General features: G+C 35.9%; 1 protein-coding gene across 1 annotated transcript in view; it reads right to left on the reverse strand.

The window, feature by feature from the left end:
- Positions 1-22,001, reverse strand: part of ROBO2 (roundabout guidance receptor 2) — a 591,630-nt gene that overhangs the window by 265,134 nt on the left and 304,495 nt on the right. The gene's annotated exons all lie outside the window — the stretch shown is intronic.

A 22,001-nucleotide genomic window follows, 5' to 3' on the forward strand; every position in this document is an offset into this window, starting at 1 on the left:
GTTGCTATGAGTTGGAATCAACTCAAAGGCAATGGGTTTATTCCTAGTTTGGCTACTTCATTCACATTGACCTCACTGTTTTTCACTTGGGACCTTTGTTCTTGCTCTTTACTCTTTCTAGAATATTCTCCACCCCTCCCCCATTCCTAGGTAGCTAGTTTTTGTTTTTTTTTTTTTTCCATTTCTCATGCTTCACTTACAACTCTCCTCAGTGAGGCCCTCTCTGGTCACCTTATCAAAAACAATCCTCCATCTGCTCTACAACCACCCACAGACACTTCTTTCTTCTCTTTCATGCTTTTTCTCCTTATCTCCTTTCATTACTTAAAACAATATGTTCTTTATTTATTTGCCTCATTTATTGTCTAAACCCACTTCTAGTAAGTAAGCGCCACGGGGATAGTTTTTCTGTCTGTGCGCCTGTCTGAACACCCAGTGCCTCGAAGAGTGCTGGGCACAAAATCTGTGCTCAGTGGATATTCTTTTTAAAATAAATGAATCGAGTTTAAAGAATCTCCTGCCCTGACTCATCTCCAGATGCCAAGAAGCATTAACTATGTTGGGAAAGGAACATGCTTCCCAAACCTAGTGCCCTGGGGCAGAGGCTATCTGTCTATATAAAACAGTAAGTATAAGGTGGGGCCCTGGTGTGAGCAGAAAGCCGCCAGCAAAGGGATTAGGAAAGCATTTGGGGATTAGCCTTGGCAGGATGGGGCTCTAAAGCCCTTTGCTAAGACTTCCAGCTCATTAACGCAGAGAATCCTGGACTTGACTTCTTAGAGATTGCCCAGGGCTTGGGTGTGTCAGAGCACTTTTTGATTGAGATCCCATTCTCACCAGGTGCTGAGATCAGGGAAACATCAGATCTGGTGATTTAGTTATGGAGCAGCATTAACATTTGTGCCACCCAAAGACCCAGTGTTTCTGAAACCAGGAGTCTTTTCTAAAGAGTTCTGATTCGGTAGATCTTGGGAGTTGAGGAAGTGGCTCTAGAATCTTCATTTTTAACAAACATTCCAGAATAAAACATATGTCACATTTTGTGTCTCTTTATAGCACATAAACATGTTTCATATCCACAGTTTGAGAGATACTAGCTTACAGCTCAGCAGCTCCAGACTTTCTGTACGTGCCTTTTCCAACACACAATCTCCTAGGAGCCCTCTGGGCATCAATCTCCAGGTGGAAGGTTGATGTGACTCTGGCAGTAACCACTTCCTCTTTTTGTCAGGGACGTGGATCAAAACATGTACAGATTTATCTGATTTACTGGGACCACTTTAATCAAATGATCGTTCCCACACTGCCTGAAAGTACTTCTAAAACTGGCTGAGATTTAACCAGTGTGAATTCCATGTGAGCTAATTACTCTACTCTTCTAAATCAGAAACATCCATGGGAGGTATGAGGCTATATCAGTCACTTACGCATTATTATGAGTTTTAGATTAGATTGTTTTCCGAATGTCCGGCTTTTTAAAATTGACAACACTAACCAGAACCAGTTGCCATTGAGTCGATTCTGACTCATGGTGACTCCGTGTGTGTCAGAGTAGAACTGTGCTCCACAGGGTTTTTAATGGCTGAATTTTTGGAAGCCCATCACCAGGTGTTTCTTATGCGGCACCTCTGGGTGGACTCCAACCTCAAACTTCTTGGTTAGCAGCTGAGTGCATTAACCATTTACACCACCAAGGGACTCCAACTCCACTAATCAAAACCAAACCAAACCCATTGCAGTCAAGTTGATTCCGACTCATAGCGACCCTATAGGACAGAGTAGAACTGCCCCATAGGGTTTCCAAGGAGCGGCTGGTGGATTCAAACTGCCGACCTTTTAGTTAGCAGCCGAATGGTTAACCACTGTGCCACCAGTGCCCCAGCTACACTAAAATGGGGCTTTAAAGATGGGGAGAGGAAAAAATGTAATTTGAACATAAGACACTTGAGAAGTTAGGTTGGAAAGGAACAATCAGAGATAAATTTTTTAAAATGTTTTCATGGTATAAAAACTTTTTTTCAAGTGTACTATAAAATCTCTCACTTCTACTCCTCCTTTTCAGCTACTTCCAGTTCTCCTCCCCATAAGCAACCAATATTATTAATTTTGTGTGTGCTCTTCCAGATATAGTTTATGTATATATGAGGTAATATACATAGATGCGCATATACGTGTACTATATATTCTTTTTCACGTTTTTAAACAATAGTTTAAAATGGGAAATATGCAATTTAGCTCAGTTTCCCGGCTTAATAACGTATCTTGGAAACCTTGCCATATCAATGAATAAAAGCCTTCCTCATTCTTTTTTACAGCTTCAAAATAAGAAGTATCATAACTTACTTAACAAGTATCCTATTCACTTGGTCCTATTTAGGTCGATGCCTATCTTTTGCTATTTAAAACAATGCTGTGGAGTATAAATTTACACATACAATGATATTTTGCACACACACAAATTTATCTAAAATATTATTGAATCTGAACCAGAATGTTCCTTAGAAGTAAGAATGGCAAGACTTTGACTGGTTTGCTTTGGGTACGTCATCAGGATAAACCAATTGCTAGAAATGGCTATCATATTTGGTAAAATGGAGGGCCAATGAAAATGAAGGACACCCTCAACGAGAGAGACACAATAGCCTCAACAATGGACTCAAACACACCCAAGATCCTGAAGACAGTGTAGAAGTAGGCAATGTTTCCGTTATATACATACGATTCCTATGAGTCAGAGCCGACTCAATGGCAATTAACAACAACAAGGCTACAGGTATTTGTAATTTTAATAAATATAGTTGAATTGTCTTCAATAAAAGTTTTTTCAATTTACAGCCACACCAGCAATGTATCAGAGTACCTATGGGATGACTTCGGCTAAGCGTGGGAGCAGGAGGACCCTCCATTCCCGGGGAGTCAGGGATGAATACACAATAGGAGGTAGGAGGACTTCAAAAGTAGTGCTAAACCATTTTTATTTCTTCTCTGTGCTTATGAGAAATGACATTAAATTACAAAGCACTTTACTATAATATATATAATATTCTACCTCTATTAGTCAGTCTACACAAGAACTAATACGAGTCAAGAAAATCAGCTACATATTTTTCCAATACACTTCTAAATGAAATGTTAAGACTAGCAATAAGAATTTAAAAAATGGAAACTTTACATTAAGGCAGGTTATTTAAATATTAAAAGTATACTAAAAATTTTGACATATAAGCAAAGTTTCAACAGACTGAGGTATTAACCCAATTATCTGTCATGTTTCAAGAACTTTTGAAGATTTCAGCATTTGATGCTAATTCAAAACTAATTGTGGTACTCTAGTAGGTACTTATACTTAAAAACAGCAGGTAGCTACCATTTCTAACAGGGCATGTAAATTAGTTACTGCATGCAGTTTACTGATCACTTAGAAGACAACCCAATTAAGAAAATGAAGATTAGCAGATATAAATTTAATTACATACAGAGTATTTTCTGGTTTACTTGTGTTTTTATTATGCTATTCTAAATGTGTACCACTCTAGACTTCAAATTAAAGCTTTATACTGGAAAACTATGTGATCAGAATTAGTGTGTGTACGTGTATGCTCTACATATTATTCACTGTCTCTTCCCTTGGCCTGGTAATTGGAAGTATTAGCTACAGATACATGGCAGTTGGGCTCCATAGCTTTGTCAGAATCAAGTGAGCTTCCAGAATATTTTTAATGCTTCTTGAAACCATTAATGACAAAGAGTCATTTGCTTACCCAGGGTCCAGTCCTTCTCCAGTGAAAATTACTGGCCATGAATCTGGTGAACATTTACAGGAATCTGCAGATGAAACAGCTAAATCCTTGATGACAGGGAGCCTCATAAAGTCGGCTCGTTTATTCTCTCAGGGCACTCATCCCCGCCACTGGGATCAATAGGAAATCTCTTCTGATATACTCTTAAATGCCATGGTGCAAATGCTCCCTTTGCAATTTTGCAGGAGAAAATACCCCGCTTCCACTTTAAGGGACTGACATCAAATTTGTTAAATAAACACAAATATGCTATCCCGAGTTCCTTATAGACTTAAACCCTACAGAATAAAAATGATGCTTGTTCTCTTATTTAAAAAAAAAAAAAAAAAGTAAGATTCAGACATTTGGAGGTTTTGAAATTGACTGCTAAATAACAATGTATATATTGGCCAGATATCTAGCAGCAAAAATATTAACTGCTTCAAAATCTAAAACAGTAGCTGTGAATTAGCAACTTGTTGCAGTAGAGCTGGTATGCAATCTTGACCCATTTAGTCCTCCAAAGTTAATTTTTATCTCAGTAAAGGACTTTAAATATATATATTTAAATATATATACTTTAAAAATTTAGAAGACTTTAAATATATATGCATATGTAGGTATATCCTAGATACTAGCACAAACAACTGTACTAAGGCACATCTAAAAAGATAGAAAAGGAGAAATCAAAAGCTCTGATAGCAATTGGGAAAACAAACAAGTCAAATTAATAATAACAGGATTTTTAGACCAGGACCTAATAGGATATTACCAAATATGACAGAGAGATTTCCCTCCTTCTCTAAGTACCTTCCTTTTATAAATGTCATGACTGCTAACTGGCAATTTGCTGTTTAATGAATACAAGGGGTCTGTCAATTCTAAAATCTTAACATCCTAATAAAATGCCTTTTGGCAAGTGTACAGATTCTATTATGGTTGGTAAATTAGAAAGCTAGAGTATCTATAAAGGGGCACGTGTTTTTTCTTTCAACTTGGAAAGGCTTAACAAGGATGTTAAACCTATTTATTCTTTTCTTCATTGAGAGAGTAAAAATAAAAAATTTAAAAACCCACATTCATACGCAAACCTTATTATAGAACTCAACATATTTAACACCCAGAGGTGTATTTATTCCAGAGAGAATAAATCAGTGACTACCCAGAAGGCTTATTCATTGCACTATAAAGGATAGAATGTTTCTAAGGGAGAGGTAAAACACCTGAATGCTGTCAGGGAAATTTTTTGTTTGTTTTTCCCATCCCCTCCCCTCCAAGTGCTATTATACATTTATGAAAGTGTAAGTCATTGAAAAGTCTATATAAAGAATATATTTTTCTTGGAAAGGGCATGACTCCAGTATAATCAAAGCTAAAGATTTATACTACTAAAATTGCATTTAATTATTACTTACACATAAAGTGAACAAATGTGACCCCATAATCCTGTCAGTGACCAGATATGTAGTAACAGTAGTTCTGTTTTCCTTTTTAAATCTAAACGTAGTAGGAGCATGATTATTCTTTACACCTTTTCCATGCAAAACCCTATTTAAAAAATAATAACAGCCTTAAAGGATTAGAAATGGTGTCTAAAATAAACATGAGCATCACTTAAAAGAATATCTGCTTTTCTTTCTTAAATTGTGAAAATAGTTTGGGTAGGCAATGGGCTGGGAGGCAGCAGGCCAGCAGGAGGCCAGGAGGATTACCCCTAATTACCTCATGTTTCACCTTAATTAACTCTTGATACAAAAAGTAAACGCTGCAGGAAGGATGAAGAGACCTTAGGCCAGTAGGCAAGATATCTAAGCTCTCATTGTTTACACATGATAATCTTTCTTTTGAATTTCCCTTAATTCCTCCAAAGATCAAATGATGGACACATTGCACTGTGATTAGCTGTGCTAAAGAGGTAGAATCGTATTTTTCGTATTTGTTCTCGGCATGGAAACCACATCCTCCACAAGGCAATGCAAGTAGTGAACAGTCACAATACTCTTATTATATTTGTTTCTTTAGGCATGGAAATATCCAAAGAGGCTCTTCTAAAAGGCTCAGGCTAAACTATTCTATAGCTGATGTATTTATTTTAGAAAATATTTGACCAACCCGCTAATAACCTTTTCTTTAATCCACCAAAAACCCATTTTCCAGATATCCATGCATCGGATTTTCCTTGTGAGCATGAGGCAATGTGAATGCTGCTCCTTCCCTCATCATTTAGAATTGATAAATATCTACACAGATAAAGGAGTTATAATTATTAAACGTTGTACAGCCTTTCTTGATTCTGTCTTCGTAAAGAAGCCTCATTACTGATTTCTCATCACATTGCAACCTAAAATACAAGGTGAAACATTTGCTAAGTTTAAAATGTAGACTTCTGAGAAAGTCTACATTTTCATCAGAGGCCCAAAGCTGCTGAAAATAAACATAAAATAATCCAAAGACCAAAAATCATTACAAATGGTGACTGGGCTTTGGGAAATGGACAATAATGTCAGGGGTGGGTAGGGATAGGATGGGGGGGCACAGAGGAGCACTGAAGTTGAGAATATTAGAAATGTATAAAAAATTAAATGAACCAGCTACAGTCATAATTTTACTTTCAACTTATACATAAATATATTCTAAAACCCTGGTAAGAAGTAAAATAAGACAAGGCCTATGCTTGTCATCCAATTAGTTATTATTACTAATCATAACTGTTTCAGTCAGCATCCCATTCACACAGAACATCCAAAATTAATATAAAGCCATGTTGATGAAAAAATTTAAAACTGTTACCTCAAACTTCTTATAGGAACCAAAAAAATAATTGATTCTTTAATTTCTGATCGTGTCCTTCTAACTCCGATTTTTATTTAGAAGATAAAAATCAATTCATAGAATAACATCACATATATTCTAGAGGAATCCCTACTTATTTTATTCCTCGAATTTTTGCAATTCTGGTTAAATTCAAGTGCATCTTTTCATGGCATACAGGGGTCTGTAAACTTTTTCTGTAAAGGGCCAGATAGTAAATATTTTTAGCTTTGGGTATGGCTGAATTTGGCCCAAGACCCTTTTGACTGATTGTACCATCAAACTGTATTTCTTGCATTTCAGAGACATTTGTCTTTCTTTTCCTCTCTCCCCCACCAACATAAAACTTAAACTCCTAAAAAATCTCTAATCGTTTGATGGTTGTTGCTATGTTAGCTGCCATCCAGTCCCCCTTGACTCATGGTAACCCCATGCACAGCCCTTTGATCGGACCATTGTGATCTGTACTGTTTCCATTGGTTGACTTTTTGGAAGTAGATCACCAGGCCTTTTTTCCTAGTCTGTCTTAGTCTGAAAGCTCCACTGAAAACCATTCAACATCATAGCAACACACATGCCTCCACCGACAGATGGGTGGTGGCTGTACTTAAGGTGCACTGGCTGAGATTTGAACCTGGGCCTCTTGCATGGAAAGCAAGAATTCTACCACTGAACCATCATTGTCCCCTAATCCTGTGGTAGCCTTGACAAAATAAAAAAAAAAAAAACAAAAAAACATGAGACTAGGCTGAAGCCTCTATCTTTTAGAAGTAACTGATATTGACCCAGTACTGAGTAACTGCAATTCTGATTTCTTCACACACATGATCATTGCCTAATGTTACCTGTAATATTACTTACATTCACTTTAAAGGCTTACCTGTTATTTAAGGCTGAATTGACAGAAGACTAAGAAGATATGAATGGCATTATGGTAAGCTTACTTTTTGTGAGTATTCCAATCTCTAATATTGGAATAAATTACATATTTTTTACAAAAAGGCTTTAAATTTTTATTCTTACAAAAAAATAAAAGCTCTATATTTGCTAGTGATTAAAATGGCAAGTCTCAACTCAAAATAAATAAATATCTGTGAAACATTCATGCACTAACATATTCACGCATTCATTTATGTTTTTCATTCAAGTATAAATTATTATCCATCACTTACTGTGTACTCTCAGCCCTGAACTAGCAGTATATGACACAGGAAGTACAAGATTTGTTGAAAATAATTGAGGATGCAAAATGTAGTCTAAGAGAGCTCACTGCTTTTAAGGACAGGGATAGACCCCTAGTTTGGTGGGAGAGGTAGGTAAACAAACCCTCCTGTGATTCTTGCTTTCAGAGAAGTATGGGCATGTGTATGGATTGCCGGGAACATAGACCTGTTGGAGAATCAAAATCGCTTGGGGAGGTCCTGAAAAAACTACAGAGGAAAGAAGATGCCAGCGCTTAAACACTACTCAGCACACATTGTGATCTGTCTTTCAAAATCAGTTCTAAAATTTGAGGGTGTCATTTTTGTCACATTGTTATTTGAATGGAGTCTCTGGGAGGCACAAGCAGTTAAGTGCTGGATTACTAGCTGAAAGTTTGGCAGTTCAAACCCATCCAGCAGTGTCTCAGAAGACAGGCCTGGTGATCTGCTTCTGAAAACCCTATGGAGCAGTTCTACTTTACACACATGGGGTTGTTATGAGTTGAAATAAACTCTACAGCAACCAACAACAACAATTACTGTATTTTTACGTAAATAACGCACACCTTTTATGTTTGTTTGCCAAGTGCTCCTTCCTCTCAAGAGAGATTTTCGTAAGCGTGGCTATATCACTATTTTTTTACATGTTGCTGTAAAAAAAATTAGCATAGCATGCTTATGAAAATACCTCTGGGGGAGGGAGGAGGGAGTGGTTGGCAAACAAATGTACCAGGTGAGCATTATTTGCATAAAAATATGATATTTGAATGCAGTTAATTCCCACTGACTGAAATTAATCTCATCCTTTTGGATTTTTTAGAAGCTTATAACAAATGTAAAGTAATTATAACAAGAAGAATAAATGAATATTTCACTTCCATTTTGCCAAATTTCCCATAATTGATTCCAGGTAAGTTGCCCTTCCCCTATTAAATTGTAAGAACATCCATATGTCCTCTGTAAAACTTTGCATTAATCATTTGGAGAGAATTTTCCTCTTTCATATTTCATTTCAACATATTCAAGGAATGACATGCTTTGAACTGCAGAATGCTTTTTTTTTTTGTATTAGAAACACAAATTGGGATTCCATGTTTCTATTGTACCATGTTGCTGACCTTTATGATCACTTGTTATTTATGCGTTTATTTCTAGACTGATTACTAAGTTTAATTATGACATCTGTAGGCTCTTAAAATGTCAAAGTTTGTTGTCCAACAACTGTGAGAAGAAATACTGTAGGTGACACAGAGAATAAGACATGTAATCATGAAATTATCTATTTTATACAAACACAACTAAAAGTAGGTTTTACCTCCTTACATCTTCTACATACACACACACACACACACACAAAATCAATGTTTATATATAGGGACCATGGACATAAACTTACACACGAAATATTGTATTTCACAAGACTTTGCTCCCTTTTAATGATTTCTTCATATCCCACGCTTATTTTGAAATTAAGAACCCATGAGTAATGATATTCTGTATAGAGACTGTCACATATAATTTTTGCAGCCTCAACATGTTGAGAAATTTTTTTACCCATCATCCTTACTTTAGAGTTGTAAAGGAAATGTGTTATTTTTCCCCAACACATGCCAATATGAAAAGCCAACCATAAACTCACATGCCATTTTTTAATTCTTTTTTTTTTTTTTTTTTTTTAGTGTGGTGAAAATATAAACACACACACACAAATCATTCACCAATTCAAAAATTTCTACATGTATGTTTCAGTGACATTGATTACATTCATGTTGTGCCACCATTATTGCTATTGTTTTCCAAAGTATCCGACCACCATTAACATAAACTCACTGCCCCCTAAGCAAAAACTCCACCTTTCCCCTCCCCTCCCACCCCGATCACCACTAATAATCTTTGGTTTCCACAGATTTTCACATCCCATTTTTAAACATAGTGCCAGTTTGGAACACTGACTTGCTCCTCGCAACCTAGCCCTGTGAACCAAGTTTCAAGTCAAAAAACTGTGTTCCTTTGCTTTGATTCAAATTCCATTGTTCTCATTTGGATTGATTGAACTCCACTGAACTGTTCAGTCTATCACTGCTTACTAATTTCACACAATATGTCCCTCAGAGTTTCATTCTAATATCTCAGTGCTCTCTATAGGACACCAGGCTACTAAGTCCCATGTTCACACATGTTTTATATGTCCTATAGATTTAATTCTGCCTTTCCCTGATTAAAGAGACAAAAGAGTCTTTGAAATGAATTACAGTACAGAATCTCATGCAACAAGCATTTAGTAAAATTCTGAATTGCATCCAGCATATATACAAAGCCGTATAATACACTGTTTCTGTTCTGAAGACGTTTACAACCTAGTTGTGAAAAGGAGACTTGGATTCATGAAAAGGTCAATTGCAATGCGTGAACAAGTGTGGAATTCTAGACAGATAAATAAAGTTCTTTTGCCTTTTAAGGATGGGAATACCCTTCCCTAAGATTAGAGGAAAAAAAAAAAAGCCACAGAAGACTCTGCAGTAGTATATAACCAGCAGAAATGACATGAAGTATGAATGCGTGATTCCCCCACCCCAGATCTGGATTTTCATAAACCGCAAGGCTGATGCAAAAGTAATCTAACCAAAGGCAGGAGATTACTAGACAGATTTACTTCTTGCTATAATACTTTTGTATCCCCCATGCCCATGGCTTCTACAGAGGAAATTACGAAGAATCCACACAACAATCTGAAAACCCCACACAGTTCTACACCTTTATCCTTGCCAGGACTCTCTCCGGAAAGGTCAGAAAGACCAGAAAAATTGTCCCCATATGTTAAGACTTACTGCAAACACAATCAAGTATAACAGCAGAAATTTTGGAGTTATAAAAAATTTGTGTTCTAACTCGAACTTTACCATTTACTTGGTATAGGATTTTGAGAATTCAGTTAACTTGGTTCTATCTCATTTTTTCTCCTCTGTAAAATGGGGATCTTAATACATACCTCATAGAGTTGTTGTGAGAGTTAAATATGCATGAATTTGTCTCATTCCCGATACATAACAATCCCTCTACTAGCCAGCATAAAAGCATTCTTGAACTGTTAACAAGGTAATTTCAAAAACGACAAGCACGGTTTATCAAAGTATTCCTCAGAAGGAAAAGTTGATCACAGTATTTCTCATTTAAACAGATACACAAATTAAATATTTTGAAGCAATTATTTAGCAATTTAATAACATTAAAAGAACAAAATGCGTGGGATAATTTTTAATGACTAAAAAGTGAATTTGCTGGCTTCTACTGGAATTGTATGTTCTGACGTCTGATTTACTTAAGGAGAACTCCAAAGAGACTCTAGAAGGATCCAATGTTGATTTCACATTATCAACTCTTGATAAAAGCTGCAGAAAAAGAACTAAGTGCAGTTCAGGAATATTAACACCAGTAATTATTCAAGATGTCATTAATGTTATTGAAACATTTTAATAGTTCTGTTTGATTAGAATTTGCCAGCTGTCAGATGATTTCCATCATCCCTACATTCCTCTGTGAACTAAGCCTAGCACTTGTAAGGCCTAAATTTTCGTACGTGTAATGCTATTGTGGGCAGAAACAAGGAACCATTTCAAACAAAAGGGCAAGCAAGCTATATTGTTAGAGCAATCACTAGATGACAAAATTAAGAAGCAGAATTTTAAAATCAATCTCAATGCTTCCATTTCTAATTCTCTCCTCCTCCCTACCTGCCCATCCATTTCTCCTCTTCTCTCTCTTTCTACCTCTCATTTCCCACCTCCACTCCCACACAAAACTCTTCCCAGCCCAGCCTACTGCAGCCTAGGGCAGTACACTGCAATGGTTAAAAGTGCACCCTAATGCCAGGTGCTCGGGTTGCAGTTTTAGCGCCATGGCTCCTATGGCTGTGTGATTTAGGCAAGTTACTTAGGGTTTCTTGTGGCCTCAGTTTTCTCAACTGTCATATCCTCTTGCCTCAGTCGATTCCAACTCATGGCAACCCACGTGTGTCAGGGTAAAACTGTGCTCCTTTGGGTTTTCACTGGCTGATTTTTTTTTGGAAGTAGATCAACAAGCCTTTCTTCTGAGGTGACTCTGAGTGGACTTGAACCACCAACCTTTTGGTTAGCAGCAGAGAGTAATAACCATTTGAGCCACCCAGGGACTCCTTCTCATCTGTAAAACTGGGGTAATTAAAGGTTTCTACTTTAGATAGCTGTAAAATTTTTAAAGTGAAGATGATAGATAGATAGATAGACAGATAGACACACCGACACACACCATAAATATTCCTACCCTATATTAAGCATATACAAATTTACTTATTTATTTTATATTTAAAATTTATTTAGTGCCATTAAGTACCTTGTATGTGTCAGTCATTATCATAGCCACTTAGATCCATGTACTTTTGTTATATGGTCTAATTCTCGCAACAATTTTGTTCTGAATGCATTCAATTCAGTAAATATTTCTTGAGTGCCTTGTACTAAAGCTAAAGACTCAAGGTGTTGAAAAAGGCTACCAGGTTAGGTTTATCAGCCATACTGATGAAATTGCTTTAAACTGACAATGTCAATTAAACCAACAACACTATCTCTCAGATTTCTTTTGAAATGTAATATTTTATGGCCTGATACATAAGATATGGTTTCATCTTCAAGAAACTTAGGGATTTAGGACTTGTTTTGATTTAGCCTTAAAAGGTACGTGAATTTCAGACCCCTGATTCGGCTATGGAAGTTGTATTTAATTGTGATTTCAAAAGAAAACAAAAACAAAAACCTTGGTTCATGAAGCCAAATATTGTAAATAAATCATTAGAAAACCTTCATAAAATGTCCTGATTATGAAGCCAGGATAAAGATATCTCTTGTCACCAAAGAATATTTTCATCAGAGCAGCCTGTCTGCAGAGCTTTTCTAGGGAATTTTATAACCAAGGGGATTAATGTGCCAAAAATAAACTGAACTCTTTGGATCGTTCACTGAAAGCATTTAACTGGGTTTTCCTAGTAGTTAACAGACTTAAATGGCTTTCTAAAATCATTTATTGCAGTTAATTCAATTTTTTTTTTCCTGAAATCTTCATACAGTAGGAACTCGAAGAGGAAAGGGAAACATGAAAAAAAAATCAAGCTTAGAAATGTCATCTGTCTTTCAAAAAATCTGTCAGAGATACATGTAAGCAAGCAACTACTAAAAGATGATAACCATGCTTCCCTGGTTTCTGAAACTGGGGTTTGGATCTTATCATTTTAAAAAAGAAATAATAATCTCAGTTAACGCCAGACTATTTTATAAGACTGGGCTTAGTAATGTCTTTAAAAAGAGGCCTAGTGAAAATCTATGTTCTGTATAAACTTGACCCACAGACAGCCCTTGATAAAAGGAAAAAAAAATGTGGATAATGTTATATTGCACAAAGTATAGATTGAATGTTATACTAGGTTATATTACTCTCTAAATTAAAAGGACAGAAAAATACCTCTGGTAAAGTTTATAGAATTAAACATAAACTTTTCAACTTGGCATCAAGGCTTCCCACAACCTTCCTTTTTAGTCCTAATGTTCACTTCTCCCATCCAAAATCCCACGAGAACTAACTCCTGTATCTCCATTTTCCTGAGTCAAAAGAGACTGCAAAAGATTTAGATGTCTATAAACACCAGCTTAGTGCAGTAGGTCATATATTATCCCATTCATGATGTAAATATTTGTGCATATAACTTTTATTTAAAATATATTATTGTATTATCCAAATCAAAAATCTGTTGCCATCAAGGTAATTCTGAGCCATGGTTATGACATATTATAAATGACTTATAAGGTACTGAATATTAAAATTCCTCATGCTTAGAAAATACATGGAAGACTATACACCTGACTACACTTTGGACGGAAACCCTGGTGGTGTAGTGGTTAAGAGTTCAGCTGCTAACCAAAGGTCTGCAGTTCGAATCCACCAGGCGCTCCTTGGAAAACCTGTGGGGCATTTCTAGTCTGTCCTATAGGGTTGCTAGAGTAGGAATCGACTCGACGGCAATGGGTTTTTCTGGGGTTTTATACTTTGGACGTGTTATCAGGCGGGACCAGTCCCTGGAGAACGACATCATGCTTAGTAAAGCAGAGGGTCAGCAAAAAAGAGAAAGACCCTCAAAGAGATGGATTCACACAGTGGCTTCGACATTGGGCTCAAGCATAACAACTATTGTGAGGATGGTGCAGGACCGGGCAGTGTTTCGTTCTGTTGTACACAGGGTGGCTATGTGTCAAAACCAACTCAGTGGCACCTAACAACAATATACACCTGAAAGTTAAAGACACTTCTGGTTAGGTACTAGGATTAGAAGTGGTTTAAAGGCTCTCTATATATATTCTTTTTGCTTATTCTTACTTCCTGATATTTCTAAAAACAGTATGTACTACTAAAATAATTAAATCGTTTTGTAGATGAAATCGGAACCCAACGCAAAGTTGGGAAAAGCACTCCACAGTCTCTTTCCACTCCAAGGCAATTTAGAGCTCTAAAATTTGGCAGCTTGCATTAAGGAAGATAATAATAATAATCTTAAAAAATAAATGCAATTGATAAATTGTTTTGATCAATAAACTTTTTATGAATGATACGGAGCACTCAGAAACATTTATTCATAGGTAAATGTCATACATATATACATTGCTAAAAGCAAGACACCTTTACCAAATATTGTGGTTACTAAGTACACACAGAGGTAGATCAAGGGATTTCTTATTCAAGATGTTTTAGTCAAAGTGACTGGCTCTATTCACACCTGTAAAGCTCCAGCAGCCTGAAGTGGAACAGAGCCTTCTGGGTTAAGGGTGGATGTTGTAACAAAACTCCTAAAGATGAGAATATTCTAGAGGATGCATTTTCCTTTCCCCTAAAGAAACTAATGTTTCTGAATATTGCTTTCAGATATAGGTGGTTTAAATGCATTTTCCTGAAGACAGTAGGTTTTTCATGTGGTTTGAATTCACAAAACTTGTTCAGTGGTAGGGCTCTACAGACAAACAATTTCACTAACTAATAAATCTTTTGGTCACCTACAATTCTCCACTGGGCATAGATGGATTTTCATTGGAGGGGGGAAAGAAGGGGAAGCTATTTTTCCCCCAGAAATCTAATTTATTTCTAAAATAACACTAGCAATACTTGCTTTGTAAAACATATACATAATGACATGGATACTACTCACATGGTAAGATCTTTTCTGAAATTCAGATATGTCACACTTGCAAGTAGTCTTTAAGTGTCTGTAACCAGGAACTATTAAATTACTTTGAATCTAAACATGCCATCATTTTCTCAATGCATTCACTTTTACCATAGACCTCAGATAATGAAGTCTCCATTTCCTCCACAAATAAACACTTATAAGAGTTCTCATAGGTTCACAGTATTATGGAATAACATGACCAGATAAGTATGTTCCTTTTCTTTAGTTATCTAATGATATAAAACTAATTGACAAGATTAAGACAAATGGCATAATGTACTTTTGCTGACTGACTAATTGCCAGGTTTAAACTATCCATCCTCATTGCCAGTTGACAGGTTTATATAACTGAGCCACTCAACAACAGCAATCTAACCATGCCAGAATCTAATAGAGTGGTTGTGTCTAGAAGACATTTAGCTTTGGAGGAAAAAATAAAAATGTGATAGATCCAAACACCTGCAAAGAGATCAAATTATTTAAACATAACAAACTAAAAATCAATGATTCTGTATAATTGTCCTCTAGTGGACACAGTAACTACAACAGTAATAAGGTCCAATCCATAATGATTTTAAAGATCGAGTGTTTCCTTTTTACATCCTTTTGTCACTACATTGTCATTGGAAGTTTTGATTAGGAGACTCTTAGTAATATGATTATTTCGAAGACAATATAACTGAGAAATAAAGCAAGAAAAAAATTCATTGAAAGTTGAACAACAGACTATCCAGCATTGGATTTTAATTTTGACTTATTTTTCTACGATTTCTCTATAAAATAGAAATCTTTTCTGTTTGAATAACACTCGAAGAAACACTACCTATCATCATCATTCAGGATGCAGAAATGAAAGTATTAATCCAGAAAGTGGATCTAGGTAGCAGATGAGAGAAAATCTTCAGACTTTTATCTTGAGAGTGGGTGGGTGGGATTAAGAATGTATATTTCATATAATAGTTTTTCAGATGAAATTTTTAATCTTATTGCCAGATTTAAAAATACACAATTTTCTTGATTATTTGGATATCCAAATGATTAAGTTATTGCAGAATTTCAGCTACTAAGAAATCATTCTGTAATAACTTAATCATTTGGACATCCAAATAATCAAGAAAATTGTGTATTTTCAAATCTGACAATAAGGCTAAAAATTATGTCTGAAAAACTATTACATGAAATTTTTAGAAGCCCCAGTGGCACAATGGTTGATATGCTCAGCTGCTAACCAAAAGGTTGGTGGTTCATACCCACCAGCCACTTACCAGGAGAAAGATATGGCAGTCTGTTTCTGTAAAGATTTCCAGCCTTGGAAACCCTATGGGGCAGTTCTACTCTGTTCTGTAGGGTCACTATGAGTCGGAATTGACTCGATGGCAGTGGGTTTGGTTTGAAATTTTCAGCATGTTTCCAAGGTAAATAAAGGGCGAGAAAAAAAAAATCTGAATATTAAGACTATCGCAGCACATTAAAAGTGATGGCTTGTTCACACCTTAAATAAGGATAAAACAATTATTCAAAATATAAGGTGACAAAATTAGTGTGAAATAAACTAAATTCCTTTTGAAACTCTAAACCAAAAAATAAATAAATAAAAAAAGAAAGAAAAAAAATCAAAATAAACCGAAAAAAAAAACCCTCTACTAATAACTAAAGAATTTAGTTAAATATTATTAACACTTAAGCCCTCACAACCTCCCAAAAAAAACAAAACCCATTGCTATTGAGTCAACTGCGACTCATAGTGACTCTATAGGACAACCAAAACTGCCCCATAGGACTTCCAAGGAGTTGCTGGTGGATTCGAACTGCTGACCTTTTGGTTAGCACTGACCTCTTAACCACTGCACCACCAGGGCTCCCAAGGGAGGAGCTATATCATATTACACTCTATTACATTTAGATCATCCACAGTACTTATCCTGATGTCATGCCATGCTAAGAATTCCAGAAAAAATTGTTGAACTGACTAATTGTGCTAAAAATTAGTATGTGGTTGGAACTTGGGCAGTTTATTAGTCCAACCTCATCTACAAGTCTGGCTTAAATAAAATGCTGACAAGAAAATATAAACAAAACTTGAATGTTAAAAACGGAACCAGACCATCCCATAGTCTTACTCTTTTCTAATTTCACTGCTCTCCTAAAGCATAAATCTCCTTCTACTCCCTCCAAAATGTTCAATTTTTAATCAAGTAACATCTGGTTTGGGAATGAGGCTATGCTACCTGCTGTTCCCCCACCCCTCCGGGAAAGTGCAAAATAAGCAGTTATTCAACATCCTTTTTGTTATCCTAGTAACAGCTGTGGTTTTTAAAGGGATAAAGCAGGAGAAATTAAAAATGAGAGCACTTGAATACCGTGTATAGAATATACTGCAGTATATAGTAAATTACTTTAAAATTAAGCTGTCCTAATGGAAAATCAGACTGTGGTGATTCTACATGGAGAGGGGGTTAGCAGAAAGTAAATGCTGAAGTACGTGGTAAGCTATTTGCATATATAAAAATAAAATAGCAAGAGAAACCATTAAGTAAATTATTTTCTCCACTTGTTGAATTTATTAGCGTACTGTTAGTAGGAGCAATGGAGAAATCACTGGACCTATTTATGAAAGCAAGACCTTAAATAAATTCTAAAGTGAAGTACGGTTATTATTGAAGAACTGACATCAATTTTAAAAGGCAGAATAATAGGGTAAGAAGCTGTCGATACCTGGATATCAGCACAGTTGTTGATATTCAGACCAACAGATAATTTGATGAGTGAGGATTTTACCTCCGGTTGGTAAAGCTAAAATGACAATTATAAGAAACGTTAATAATCCAGGCATTCTTGGAATCTTTACTGTAACTTTTAAAGAAATGTTAGGTTTTTTTTATCGTTATTCTGAATTTAGAAATGGGTATTCACGTAAAGGAGAACTGACTAATCCAAGGTGACAAGAACTACGGAGTCATTTATTCTTTGCATTCTTGAAGCATGTGGATTTCTGAACTATTGCAAAGAAAAAAAAAGAGAGAAGCAAAACTCTTCTGAACACAAAATAGGAAGCTGTGATACTGATTCTCATACATTTTTTTTTAACAAACAGTATAGAAATATGCTCTGGTAGGATTTTTTCTTAATAGCAGTTCAATATTTCACCCGTCTTTTAACTGTGCTTCTTCTTCTCTTTATTATCCCTAATATATTCCACTGAGAGTTTTCTTTCACTTCAGGAATAGGGAGGCGACCAGCCAAAGGTATCTCCCTCCCAGAAGCCACTGCCATGAAAACCTGCACACTAACCAGAAGTGGTTCAACTGGTGTTCACATGAAAGCATCTAACAAGGTCCCAAAGGAAGCCTCTCTAAGTGGCAGCAGGGAAAAGCACCATTGCTGTTTTTTTATGGGAGACAGATACTAGCTTCCATTGGCCCGGTTAAGATAGTGAAACTTGCTGCTTTGAACCTACATAATCACGGCTGCTTTTGTAAGCCCATTATGATGCTGGAAACCAATTCCCTAAGATTTGGGATTCCCTGAGCTGTTACAAGAGCTCACCACTCTAGGCAGGACTGCACATGTAAAAACAATGTGTTTGGTATTCTTTGGCCAAATAAAACCTTCCATTTCTCAGCTCCAGTTATAAATATTTATAATAACTCTGAGTTTCATAAAGTATACTTTAAATTTTAATAAATTAGCAGAATGGTCGATATATATGCATTATATACTGTAGGACTGTTACAGTAAGAGAAGAACTCCAAATTTGATTGCAAGGAACAACAAAATCGATCAAGTTAAATACTCAACTGTTAGCATATGAAAAATAAATTTATGACTACTGAATAATAATATTATAATATTTGAATTAGTCTATACATACTGCAAGGACTGAAATGGATTTTATACAAATATTAATATTTTCAACTATGTGAAGTTGGCCTAGCTAAGGCACTGACATCATGGTTGAGAAGTTTGGCATAGAATATCAGTTAATTCATTCACAAGCTTATACATGTATTTATAAGTACCTTACTAAGTGCTAGTCATTGTGCAGTTCTGTGTTCATAGGCTATTTTTCTACTATCCTTGAGAAACAAAATTCAAGCCTGTAGAATGAGATAGTTCTTTTTATGCTTATCCTTTGTCTTCTGGAAGTTTTAGCTCATGCTATTTATCGGCTTCTAAAGCTCAAAACAGTGTTTTTCCAGCAGAGTATGCAGACCAGACCAAATAGATACTTCCATTTAAAAGCAATCTTGCCACCTTGATTAACAAACACACTTTTACAAAGAGGAGGTTGAGAAAGAAAATTGCTACAGTCTTGGATTACTATAAGTAAAAGAAATTAAAAAAATATGTATGTTAACGGATATGTCGACGAACAAAAGAAATTAGAAAATGAAATTTCGTTAAGAAAATTTGCAATAAACATAAATATGTTACTAAACATGTTTTGAAATGTAACCAGTAAGGAAGACCTTTTCTTAACACAGGAGGAAAAAAAAAACAAAAAGAAAAACAGATATACCAATACATGATGCTTCAATTTAAATTAAAGTGGTGTTAAAGTCTTCTGAACGTACCACTTTGGAGCATCCGTGATAAAATTTCTAATATCAGCACAAAATAATGAGAAAGGTCAGAGTTTAGAGGCATCATAAACTTGTTTTGCCCAAGATTTGCTTTGTATGTATAACATGAAACAAACCAAAGTTCATAATACTTCTGCAAATTCAGAAGGAAAAAGACAAAGGAGTAGCCTCCTTTAGGAATAAAAGAAAAAAAGTACTATGTTTAAATCCCACAAAATTAATGTTTAGCTCAAGGATTTGCTGTTCATCTCAGAACCCCTCAAGCCTGAGGCAGGATTAAGTCAGACTTATGTTCGAACAACTGGAGGAAATCAATGGATTTCACTTTATTAATAATTAAAAGGCTAATGTAGACTGGCAAGTGATTAAAAATGTGTGGAACACATATTTATTACTGCAATTTCAAATACTTGCACAATATATAATTTTAAATTGGGCTATACAAGAAAGAAACAGGTTATATTAAATAAGAACAAGTACCAGATCGAAAGAAGAGACAGGTATTGCTGTGTCCACGTAACATTTAGCCAAGTTTCTGCCTGCAGCCGGGAAAGCAAAGCTGCTACCTAGTTTGGAGCCATGACAAAATGTTGGTTTTCTAAGGCAGATCATTCTGCCACCCATAACTAAATTAATCCCTATTAGGATTTGTCAAGGGTGACAGAAACAAAGTTTGCTGGGTGGATATTGAAGCTCTTCTGACAGTCAAATGGGTTGAATTTCACCAATTCAAACAGAGTCTATTAAAAATACATGTTAGATGACACTAGCAATACTTCATTTATTTGATCCACAGTAACTTGATTACTATAGCCACTAATAGTTTCAATATAATTTATGAAGTCAATGAATAGATGAATATACTTCTAAATTAAAATGCCAACCTTCAAAGCTGTCCTTTAATACTGTTGACAGTTCTCATTTCACACTGAAATTTCCTCCATAGATGTAAAGATTGAGGACGGTTGGATTAGTGCTGTTTGGGAGCACATACCAAAAAAAAAAAAAAAGCAACTCATTGCTGTTGAGTCGATCCCGACTCATAGTGACCCCACAGGACAGAGGAGAACCTCCCTAAAGGGTTTTCAAGGAGCGGCTGGTGGATTCGAACTGCTGATCTTTTGGTTAGCAGCCATAGCTCTTAACCACTGTGCCACCAGGGCTCCTGGGGGCACAAAGCAGACTCAAAACTATTGGACTCAGAACTTAGGAGTCTGTCTAAAGTGAAGACTGACTTGAAATTCAAAACGACTAGAGCAAATCCAGAAAATGTACGAAAGAGAGGGGAAGCTTGTATACACTTATCTGCAAGCTGAAGAGGATTCTAATGGGAGATGCAGAGTAAGGAGATGCCCTGAATTGTCAGGATGCTGGAGACTTGGCAGGCAATGACCCCATTAAGGATCTCTTTGGACACTATGCATATTCAATGTGATACTTGTAGGAATAATGGATAATCCAGATCACTGTAAGTCTGTAAAATGCAAACGGATCATGTTATTTTAAAATAAAACATAGTGTTCACTCTTTTCATATTATATATTTAATTATTATTAAAGAAGACTAGCAAAATAGTGACAACATTTTTTTTCTTATACAATAGCTTAAATTTTCCAGGAGGAAATGAATAGATTTACAGATTACTTATTAGGAAAAAAAAAAAAAAAAAGTTTCTGCAGAGTCAATTCTGACTCACGGCGACCCTATGTATATTAAAGTAAATCACCCGCCCATTCTTTCTAGGTGCCTCTGGGTGGACTCAAATCTCTAACCTTTCAGTTAGTAGCAGAGCGTGTTTACTGTTTGCACGACCCAGGGATTCCACAAATTACTTTTAGGTAAGACAAAATAACCCGGGATGCCATCAAAGCTATGTGGTTGATGTAAAAGAAAGCACAGAGATTGGCCTCAGGGCCTGATTCTTACCACCATCACTTCACTGAACTCTTGACCCACGGTTGGATTTGGGAAAGTCTACTTCCCTTGTTCTGGGTACAGATCATTGTATTTATTCTTATATACATATATTTCTCAAATACAGGTATTTTTGATATACAGGATTTTACAGGCAAAAATCATAATTTTATAATACTTCTTAAAAAATACTATTGTTTTCCAGCTAATGTGTTTGACATTATCAAGTGTAAGGCAATAGTACAATCCAGATCTTCCACAGACTGGAGAGGCATATTTCTGCTCTCCATCCTCATCTGGATTTACTATCCATGCCAGCAGCAAGTGATATAATAAACATACACCAAAGTAGATATCTGGAGCCCTGATGGTGTAGTGGATATACAGTTGCTAAGACAATCCACTAGTGGCACAGTGGATAAGTGTTCGGCTGCTAACCAAAAAGTCGGCAGTTCGAACCCACCAGCTG

Source organism: Trichechus manatus, unplaced genomic scaffold (genome assembly GCF_000243295.1).
Source record: "Trichechus manatus latirostris isolate Lorelei unplaced genomic scaffold, TriManLat1.0 scaffold00012, whole genome shotgun sequence".
Taxonomy (NCBI): Eukaryota; Metazoa; Chordata; class Mammalia; order Sirenia; family Trichechidae; genus Trichechus; species Trichechus manatus.